Here is an 11,487-nt window from a genome sequence, read left to right as displayed (position 1 = left end):
AATGGTTGCCAGCCTTTACAGAAACATTAACATTGCAAGCATTTTACATTGCAATAATATTTTGCCATTTTCGCCAATTTTTATTTCAACAAGGGCTGTCGTGTTTCTGTCGAGCCACGAGGGGTAGTAGCGGGCTAGTCATCATTAGCAACATAGCCTCTTTGGCAAACCAGCTTGAAAACACAACTTTACATTGAATTTCACGCAAAGCAAGACCATAAATTGGTGACCGGATTAAAGCAGCAATAAAATCAAGTGTGTAAGAGGATTTAAAATCGACATTACAACCCCCAACGTGGTACAAATACAAAGAAAATACAGCTCGATCCCCATTGACTATGGGCGCAGCCATCTTGTTTGCTAGTTGTACAGATCTGCTCGCTCTACTTTGAAAGCGACGAGATACTACGACCGAAAGGGGGCGTGCCTCAGTGAAATGCCGCAAGAAAGCTGGGAGATTGGCGACTTTACCACTTCGTACATCCAAATGGATAGCAGCATTAGAAGGAGCGGAGGGCCTCACCTATGTTTTTTGTACCGTCGTCGCCACCGTCATGCTTTTGTTTCGTCGCCGCACTCACGCTTTGTCGCCGGTGTTAGCGGTCGGGTCACAGGACGCAGTGACCACAACGTTTTCTTCTCCGTCACGGCTCTTGTGCTTCATCTCAAATGTTACGCTCTTGTCACCACCACTGTTTTGTCACCAACTTTATGCTTTGTCTCCAGCGTTATGTCACATCTTCAGAGTCATGCTCTCGGCACCGCCACCGCGCTTCATCACTTTTTAAAGACGTCACTTTCGAGGTCCCCAATGACTTCCTTCACACCCAGTGCGTCTCATACCTCTTGAATTGTTTTGCTTGATTGCCACTGCTCGTTTCTCCTGGGCACCCTTGCATGGCCAACAACTTGCAAACCTCCCTTTTAACTGATGGCATGATGCACTGGACATATGAAACACTGATTCAGCTCCACGGCTGTTTGCTATTGATCAGAGGCGACTATTGAGCCATCACAATGCTAATGTTTTACCCGTTGGTTGATTTGTTCAAGATATTAATATGGCGTATATGTATGTGTGTGTGTGTGTGTGTGTGTGTGTGTGTGTGTGTGTGTGTGTGTGTGTGTGTGTGTGTGTGTGGGGGGGGGGGGGTGGGTGTGTGTGTGTTGAATGCGCTCTAAGTTTCCTAAATGGAGAATGAATTACATATTGCAGACTTCAGCTCAAAAACCCAACAGTAGACCATTGCATTCATGCACAAACGCAGGGCCCAGAATTTGGTGCGACGGCCCTGCCTCCACCCTATCTCTCTTTCTCTCTAAGGCACAGCCTCATGACTTTATAACATATCGCTTTTGACCGATTACATTATACAAGATGCCAAGGGTTCAACATCAAAAAAACATTAATGTCTGCAAACTGAAACATACTGAGACCATTATCACTGGCCCATGTTGTAACTCTCAATGATGGTACGTAAAACAGAGGAGCTCTGTTCTTTGTTGTTGTTGTCTGTCTTTGTTTAGATATATATTTATATAATATCTCCACGGCCTTTTATACAATGTTTTATCCAGCCCAGCAAAATGCTATTACTTAAAGGGGCTCCGTGTACGATTCTTATAAGCATAAATAACTTTGTATTTCCTGTATATTGAATGAGATTCTCTCCGCTTAGTGGAACCTGTGTGCTGAAGGGAGAGACATCATTCAACCGTCTCCATGCAATACTTCACTTACACAGCACTGGTGCAGTAGGAGTTAACTCAGAGGATTTGGGAAATGTGACATTTGAAATGTTACATTTTATATTCAGTTACGTTATATTGAGCTAATTCTTTGCACATAAGTGAGTGGATGGGGTTTTGAAAGCATTTTTGGGGAATTTCCAGTAATGTCATTAAAACATTCCAATTAAGCAGTGTTTAGTGGCTAACCACTTATTGACTTGAGTGGACTGTGTTGTACTAATACATGCCAGGAAAGGACATGGTTAATTTACATTAACATTCAGTGCATTTAGCAGACGCTTTTATCCAAAGCGACATACAATAAGTACATTTGTCAGAAAAAGATAAGTTCGCTGACCGGGAATCGAACCCAGGCCATGGCGGTGAGAGTGCCGAATACTAACCACTAGAACACCAGTGAATTAAGATACGCTTCAACAGGACACCACCACCTGCTACGGGCCCCCAGGGAGCCCTTAGCATAGCATCAGCCCCCAGAGAGGCAGGGAAGGGGAAGCAACATGCTGCACAGGGAGATGTGGAGATTCTATTCGACACAAAAATTGAAAGGGTCTTTACAGGATATACAGGACTATGATACTTTGAAGCTTTATCTGGCAAAAATGTCTGGGAGCGAATAATAGATATGGACAAGTTCAAACAAACGACATTGAATATTTTATAGCTCTCTCTCCTTGTATCCTTTGTCCGAAACATTTTCAAAACGCACCCATACTTATTCTCAGGCGGTTTTCACAGATCTACTATAAATCACGCCCAGCCTTAATATAACTCTGGCTCTCTCCATGAGCTGCATTGTGTGTAAGGGGCAAGCGATGCATCGGAGTTGAGCTATGCTCAGCTAACAGTCGGCTCCCTTTGTCTGCCATCGCCGGGCTGGGCGAGCGAGCATCAGTGTGACTGCTCTCGCTCTCCCACAACGCGGGTCCCTTCTGCGTGCGTCTGCAGACGCATACCGAGGGAATCGATGCATATCTGAGGGGCTCCTACGACGCATGCCCACGCCACAGGAGTAGCTGCTGTGTGGAGGCAGGGGGGGAGATGAGATAGCACTGCTGTGTGTGTGTGTGTGTGTGTGTGTGTGTGTGTGTGTGTGTGTGTGTGTGTGTGTGTGTGTGTGTGTGTGTGTGTGTGTGAGGGTGTGTGTGTGTGAGAGGGTGTGTGTGTGTGTGTGTGTCTGGGTGTGTGTGTGTATGTGTTCATATATGTGTGTGTATGTTTGTGTGTGTGTTTGTTTGTGTGTGTGTGTGGGTATGTGTGTGTCACTTGCACACTTGTGTGTGTATGTGTGCATACTTATATATATATTTGTGTTTGTGTGTGTGTGTGTGTAACTTGCACACCTTTGTGTTCTGGGATGTATGTGTGTGTGTGCGTGTGTGTGTGGATGTGTGCATATTTATATAGATATGTGTGTTTGTTTATAAGCACACATATGTGTTCATGTATGTTTTTGTGTGCGTGTGTGTTTCTATTTGCATACCTGTGTGTGTGTGTGTGTGTGTGTGTGTGTGTGTGTGTGTGTGTGTGTGTGTGTGTGTGTGTGTGTGTGTGTGTGTGTGCGTGTGTGCGCCGCCCTGTGTGGAACAGTGTTGCTGGTGTGGTTGAAAGGCAGGAAAAGCCATCCACCATAAAAAAGAGCAAAGAGAGCGACAATTGTCCCTCCCCTCCCTCCCCCCTCTGCCCCCTAGCCCCCCAAACCACGCTGGGAACAACGCACAATGGGAGGCTGTGGTTGCGAGTGGGAGACACTCCAGTACAGAGGTCAAGGGTCACAGCCACTCACCCACCTTTCATGCCATGATCGGGTGCCAGCGGGGGGGGGGCAACAGGGGGGCAACCCGACGCCCCCTGGGGGTTGAGTGGTGGGTGGGGTGGGTGGGGGTGCGGTCAGGACCCAGTGATGAGGCACTGGAAGTTGGGGGCGTGTGAGTAAGGACGGTTATCAAAGTCCCAACTCTTCACTGTTTTGACACCGCAGTGATGGAACGAGCTCCCTGCCGATGTCAGGACCGCAGAGTCGCTCACAAGCCTCCAGAGTTCACCTAGGATCTGCATAGCCACCCCCTCCCACCCCTCCTACTAATTGTATGTTGTACGTCCTGGCGTACTCCGTACTTAATGTACGCACTTATTGTGTAGGGTTGCCGCGGTGTGGACATTTTCACTCCGAGTAATACGCTCGTGTCAACACCGGTATTACCGGTATAAACGGTATTAACTTTGAAACTAGGTCAACCGCCATCTTCTCCGTCAACTCTCCTCTCACGCTCGGTGACAGCGGCTGGCAGCGCGCCAATTCTCGGCGTCTTATAACGTTCTATATATAATAGTATAATATCATTTTATACATCATAATATAACGGCCAAAAGCTCTGTGCGCCTCCCTCCGGATGGCCGTAGCGCAGGGAGCTCACGTAGGGATTGGGCTTAGCGGGGTTTGTTTACTGGCGTTGCTATGGTTACCGGTCTTGTAAGGAAGCGCCCCAATTCTCGGCGCGCCAATTCTCTTCCGCACAGAGCAGAACTGTGGCCTATTCTACATATTTGAATTTTCTTAATTATAATTATATTATTCATTTTTACTGAATTTGTTTTTTATTACAGAAAAAAAAAAAACTCGGTGTTGCCGGTGTGCAACGTTCGTTTTGGAGCACAAAAAACGCATATAGACGCTTTCTTCAGTTGGCTGTTTTTAGCCGATCAAAACGCAATAAACTTGGAACAATGGGGCAGTGGTTATGGTAAAAACGAAATCACTATTTTAAACCTATTAAAAAAAAACTTTTAAAACATATAAAACGAGGTATTGAGAACATTGTAAGTGTACAGATTGTTTATTAAAAGGGACATTTTATACACACAATACCATCAGTAGATCACCCGTCGACGCCATTTTGTTTTTAAGACTCGATAAGTAGATTGACGAACACAGAGCTTGCGTGTTGCTGAAGGCTGTCACAATCTCTGTGTTCGTCAATCTACCTATCGAGTCTTGAAAACAAAATGGCATTGACGGGTGATCTACTGATTGTATTGTGTGTATAAAATGTCATTTTTAATAAACAATCTGTACACTTACAAAGTTCTCAATGCCTCGTTTTATATGTTAAGACCCTTATTATACTACCAAAGAAGTGTCGGGCTACTTCTAGCCTTAATAGACGCTTTCTTCAGCCAACTGAAGAAAGCGTCTATATGCGTTTTTTGTGCTCCAAAATGAACGTTTCAACTCGTTATCATACAAAACATATCCCAAATCCATTTTACACCGGAATTACCCTTTAATGCTTGGCAATGGTTTCTATGAACATCCTTACTGTACCGACAGCGATATATTGTTTCACCTTTTTCTGACAAATGTACTCATTGTAAGTTAAATGCCTGAAATGTAAATGGTTATGCAGAGAGAGAGAGATCAAAGGGTCTTTCCTTCTAAAGATGCAAACTTCCAAAGGTTGAAGGAGGTTAGGGGTTTGATTCCCACTATTCGGCTTGCCATCCTGAGAAAGACACAGTCAATGTACTGTATTGTTTGTCGTTGGCCCAAAGAAAAGTAGTTTAGAGGACACTTTTATCACAAGGGACTTTCAGTGTGTCCAGAAACATGTCAGCGAGGAGCAGGTAGGGGTCAGGGGTAGGGCTGGGTATCGTCAAGGACTTTGCGATACGATACGTATCACACTGGTCACGATACGATATATCACGATATATCGCGTATCGTGATATACCACGATGTATTGCGATATTCAACATACACAAATTGAGTCAAAACAATTTAATTCAAAACTGTCATCAAGATAACAAATGCAATTCCATATTGCACTAACTGGACACAACACACTGACAATGAAAACATTAAAAAAAAAAATGCGTGTTTTTCTGTCAATTAACTTATGTAAATAAAGTGCATATGCAGCACAACAAGTATGCCTTGTCTTGCCACTCAACATAATGAACAGACATAGTGCATATTAAGCATTCTTTTTAAAAACAATGCATACAACAAAGTCAATATGATGTTGACAACATCTGTAAACAAACATACTGTAACCCAACTCATGTTTTTTTCAAGTGTCCACTTTTCTTTGAACTGCTGGTAAATGGCCTACTTGGACTTCATTTTTGTATGAGGACACAAAGGACACAAAGTGCATATTCAATATTATAAAAACAATGAATACAACAAATTCAGTATGTTAACAACATCTGTAAACAAACGTAATGTAACCCAACTCATGGGTTGCAAAGTGCACCCACACATCGGATTTGTATTGGGAAGGGCCAGGGGCCTGTACTACGAAGCTCGATTAGACGGTTAGCTAGGTATGTTGAGCGCAAAGCCTGTTAGTTGGACCACGAAAGTCGATCTCTTTTAGCGTCGCTGTATCATCATCATCATCAGTTTTTCCCGCTGGGCGCATATCTGGCCTTGGGGCGTATCACCATGGTGACTTATGCTCAAGTACCAAACCTGGGGGGTATACCACGAACCTCACTAAACATAACAGGCTTTCGGCTCAACAGAGACGCAACTCGCAATCAGAGTTAAATGGTACCACGACGCTCACTTTAGATTAAATTAGTCGAACCAGGTTTTCTGCTTTAGGTTCAATGTGCGTTCACATAAAAGGGGCGTTTATTGCGTCATTTGACTCACCCTTATGCAAAATGAATCGAGCGAGAGTGGTGTATTTCACCCAAGACGAGCATTGTATTATTATAAATTCCTACGAGGAATTCAAAGTCCAAATCACAGCAAAGGGGAACAGGGTTGCCCATAATAAGGCTAGGGTGGCGTGCTGGCAGAAATAGCCGACCGCGTTAATTCGTAAGTGAAAAGATTATGCATATTGTCTAAAAAATAGTCAAAAATAAATAAATAGAATTATCTATTTTATAAATATAAATATATTATTCAATGTGGTAAGTTGTAATCTCATGTTGATTACCTGTAGCAAATAAAAAGAAAACCCAAATTAATACGACTGGGATGGGGACCACTCCACCGCCCTTCACCACTTCGGAGGAGCTGGCTCTCGCCAATAACGAAGGTCGGCCGATGATGGTAGGAGTGGAAGGGGGGATGTCCTCTGACCCCACTGCCTCGACATCCAAGGCGTTTGTAATGAGTATGTATTCATGTATTGGAGATGGACATAAATAATTGTCTTGCTAATCAAATGTGAAATGATTGAGTGTAAATTAATTGTGTCATTTTTAGTTGAAGGTACAAACATTATTTTGGAGGAGCCGCCGACAATAAATCTCCAATCATAGGTACATAACTATCAAAACAAAGTGTCTCGTATTCTTCAAAATGTTTAATTTTTGGAAAGAATGTCCTATAATAGGTTTCCCTGATTCTTTCAGGAGACTCTGTCGGCCTGTGACTCAAGGGCGACTATGGAGGTGATTTTTCTTAACAATTCTCACAGGTATAATATGAATTTGTAGGATAAAAAATGCCTAGGCCTAATTGTGTCACTGACATAGCGGTAATGTAAGGGATAATGGACAACACGGCACATGACTATCCAAGGTTAATGTACGTTGAACGTGGGGCCACCTTTGAACTTGAAACACAGACACACTGCGCAACAGTAAGTGCACGGCTTCTTTGTGATTTAAGTAGCCGATCTCCGGGTCTGTGTTTCAAGTTCGAAGCTGGCCCCGCACGTTCAACGTACATTCACCTATAGTCAAGTGCCTTGTTGTCCATTATCCCTTATATAACCGCTATGTAGGCCTAGGCATTTTTTATTCTACAAATTCAAATTACAAATTATTTCACTTACGAATTAACACGGTCGGCTATTTTTTGCCAGCACGCCACCCTAGCCATATTATGGGCAATCGTGTTCCCCTTGGCTGTGATTTGAACTTTGAATTCCTCGTAGGAGTTCATAATAATACACTGCTCGCCTTGGATGAAATACATCGCTCTCGCTCGATTTATTTTGCATAAGGGTGAGTCAAATAACGCGATAAACGCCCCTTTTATGTGAACGCGCATTGAACCTAAAGCGGAAAACCTGGTTCAACTAATTCAATCTAAAGTGAGCGTTGTGGTACCATTTAACTCTGATTGCGAGTTGCGTCTCTGTCGAGCCAGGTTTTCCCAAGAAAGCCTGGGTATGTTCAGGGCTCCAGCTCTAATGCTATCCTCGCTGTTAGCCATGTTGTTTGTAGCTAAGCCATAAACATGAGAAGAAGGATTGAAGCCAATTTCAGTTCTCACTCGGCCACACATGCGACACCTACTGGAGCGGAGTTTGTAGTTTACGTTTACAACCCTTTTAAAAAGAAATTGTCTCTGTCATGTCTCGTCCCTACGTCTGTGCTGTCTTAAATGTGAACACACAAATTGTCATGTCCTCCACCTACTGTCATGTCTTTCACCTGTATTGTCCTGTATCGCATCACGAAAAGTAGAAAAAAATATAAATAATAATAATGTTGTTTTTTTCTTCGAAATATTGATATTTTTATCTGGAAATCGATACAGACATCGGCAAACTAAATATCTCGATATATCGACGTATCGATTTTTTTACACAGCCCTAGTCAGGGGTCATCTTGGTAGGGGGAGCAGGTAGGGGTCATGTGTCGTCTTCAGTGTTGGTAATAACGCCGTTTAAAAGAACGGTGTTAAGTAACGCTGTTCTTTTTTCAGTAACGGGGTAATCTAACTCATTACTATTTCCGTCGTTACAACGCCGTCACCGTTATTGTACGAAAAATGCAGTGCGTTACTATGAATTGATTGAATAAACTACATAATCTGAACGCACCCTTGGCTCCAAACACAAACTGCTAGTCAGGAGACTGGGTGGGTTAACAACAGTGTTGGGTGTAACGCGTTAAAAAAGCAACGCGTTACCGTAATATATTACATTTAGGCAGTAACGGAGTAATATAATGCGTTACTAACTATATTACGGTAATATTATTACAGCTACTGAGTCCGGTAACGCGTTACAATCCGAGCTGTCTCACAGGCGGAGGTTTCGAAAAAACAACACAGGCGCAACAGCCGTAAATAAAGAGGAGAAGAAGACGGTTTTAAATCAACAGAAGAAGAAGACGGTTTTAAATCAACAGAAGAAGAAGACGGTTTTAAATCAACAGAAGAAGAAGACGGTTTGGTTTGGAGATTGCAAGATGGCAACAACGACGGATAATTCAACGAAACAGAGGTAATAGATTATCTTAAATCTGCCCCTGTGATGGAAAGCCTGCACCACTTTCCAAGAGTTAAAAAAGTGGCACTCCGGTATAACGCTGCAACACCATCCAGTGCACCAGTCGAAAGGCTTTTCAGTGTAGGAGGACTTGTGCTCACCCCAAGGCGAAACCGTCTTGGTGATGAACGCTTTCAGCGGCTTCTCCTGTTGCGCAATAACAAATACTTTAGTGGTATGGAGTAGTTCTGTAGAACCATAGGCTAAGGTCAAGGCTAAATGCCTTCAGTAGTTGTGTTCATTATTATCAGCTTTTGTTTGGCTGCATATTTTCCTCAGTTGTACTGTATATTTAGCCCTAGTTTGGCTTTGTTTTCCTCAGTTGTACTGTATATTTAGCCCTTGTTTGGCTGTATGTTTTGTCTATTAAGACTTTGTTGTTTGGTCCTAACCAAAACATTAATAGGCTCTAAGTAGAAGTTCCTTGTAAAGTCTCTGTGGGACTGAAATGTTGAATGTGTTTCATTATTTATGCTGTTCTCATGCTCTTTTTTATTACTGCTATTTCAGGGCAGGATATATGCTCAGGTTCCAAAATACTTAATTAAAAAACATGCCCTGTCTGGTGGCTGTTAGACGTCATTCTTGAAGTGCACTTTTATTTTATTATTGAAATAGTATAAACTATTAACATGTTTGATTTCATGGAAATGCAACTTTTTTGTTAAATCTTTGTGTGGCTGCACTTTGTAACTCAGGAGCTAATAAATGAGGCATAGAAAAAGAGTTTGTGTCATGTCGTGTAAAGGTTTTGGTTGTTTAATTATTCTATATCATAACATTATTGTAATTCAGCTATTCATGGTACACACCACATGCAGATGCAATATAGACCTCATTAGACTTTAATGTTTGCCCCCCCCTCCGCCTTGTCCTGAATGTTTATTTTGGTGAAAGTAATAAGTAACTTATTACTTATTACTCTACACAGAAGGTAATATTGTAAAGAAACTTATTACTTTCAAATGCAAGTAACTAGTAATATGAAATATATTACATTTTGGAAGTAACTTGCCCAACACTGGTTAACAACGAGATAAGCGATTATGATTGGCTATAGTCAGGTGGCTTAGCAAAAAAATGGGGACACGGCGGACAAAAGCACCAAATTTTTTCCACATGCTCTCCATCACTATACCTTTCAATTTAGAGGGGGTTCCACTTAATCAAGATGGTGGAAGGCGGCCATCTTGGATTTCCAAGATTTTCGCATGTAAAACCTATAAATGTCAATAAATCAGCTTCCAAGTCACTTAGAAGGTCAATCTTCAAAATGTACATTTCCTGGGTCAATGAATGCAGTAAAGATGTTAGGAATATCAGTAAGTGATGTTTTACCAACAGTAGATCAAGATGGTGGAAGGCGGCCATCTTGGATTTACAAAACGTCTGCTATAAATGCTAATAAATCAGCTTCCAAGCCACTGTGAAGGTCATTCTTGGTGTCAAAATATACATTTTCTTGGTCAATGAATGCAATAAAGGTATTGAGAATATCATTAGATAATTATTTATGCCAAAAATATATTAATATATTAATTCTGGACACAGAATATAAAGGTAAACTGAACTTTAATGTTACACAAACAGGGGAAACAGTGGTGCACAAAAAATAACAAACCCCTTCCCTAAAAGAATTTCCCTTTGTGATAAAAAATCATCGTGCATCGTCCTGTATCGTGCTCAGCCTTTGTCCAACAGCATGCAGGGGAGAGAGAGAAGCGGAACCAGTACATCAGTCCCCCCCTGGAATTTCATTTACCTCCCCCCCCCCCCAAAACCAACCCTCCTTTCTTATTAGTTTGCTAGTGTATTTAGTTGGTGTAACATTTGCAACTGCAAAGGCCTGTGCAATTCCACTGTGCTTTTTTGCATGAGCACCTTGCCGTACAGTCCTTTATACAACTGCATTTGATTAGTTCACTGCAGGCTTTTGAAGCGATTGGCAAGGTGCTCCACACAGGAAGCCAGGCCTGGCTGTCTACATCCAGTGTCCATCCCCATCCTTCAGGGCTGGGTATTGGCTGCTGGGTTTTTTCGGATGTTGACCAGATCCCAGACTGGTAAGTGACTCTTTTCACGTGTTGGATCAGTGCTCCTTGGGTTGGTGGAATATGTTCCATTGCCTTGGTCTTCTGGCAGAACAACTCTCTTCTTGCACCATTCACTGATTCCAATTCACTCGTCTTGTCATAAAGAACAACAGTGAAGCGCTCCAGACATCGGAAGTGTTGGGCATCTATGGTCACAGCAGTGTGCGGATTTGCTGCTATGTAGTTGAAGGCCTGTGTGACCTCTGGGTAGGAGTTCCAAGCAATCCATGCTGACGTCTTCCCCTTCCCACAGAATGCTGAGGTTGTGTCACAGCCTGTGTAGCAGTGGAAGACTGGAAGAGCGGTTGACTTGTCCTTTCCCAGAGCGTGGCTGATGGTATTTACATGCAGATAGGTGTAGTTCTTGCCAGTGCCAAAAGCAATCCAGATGTTTGCAG

General features: G+C 42.6%; 1 protein-coding gene across 7 annotated transcripts in view; it reads left to right on the top strand.

Moving 5' to 3' along the window:
* Nucleotides 1-11,487, top strand: part of LOC132456368 (collagen alpha-1(XVIII) chain-like) — a 108,413-nt gene that overhangs the window by 50,807 nt on the left and 46,119 nt on the right. The gene's annotated exons all lie outside the window — the stretch shown is intronic.

The sequence above is a fragment of the Gadus macrocephalus genome, chromosome 4 (genome assembly GCF_031168955.1).
Source record: "Gadus macrocephalus chromosome 4, ASM3116895v1".
In the NCBI taxonomy this organism is placed as follows: Eukaryota; Metazoa; Chordata; class Actinopteri; order Gadiformes; family Gadidae; genus Gadus; species Gadus macrocephalus.
This window is presented reverse-complemented; position numbering and strand designations above follow the sequence as displayed.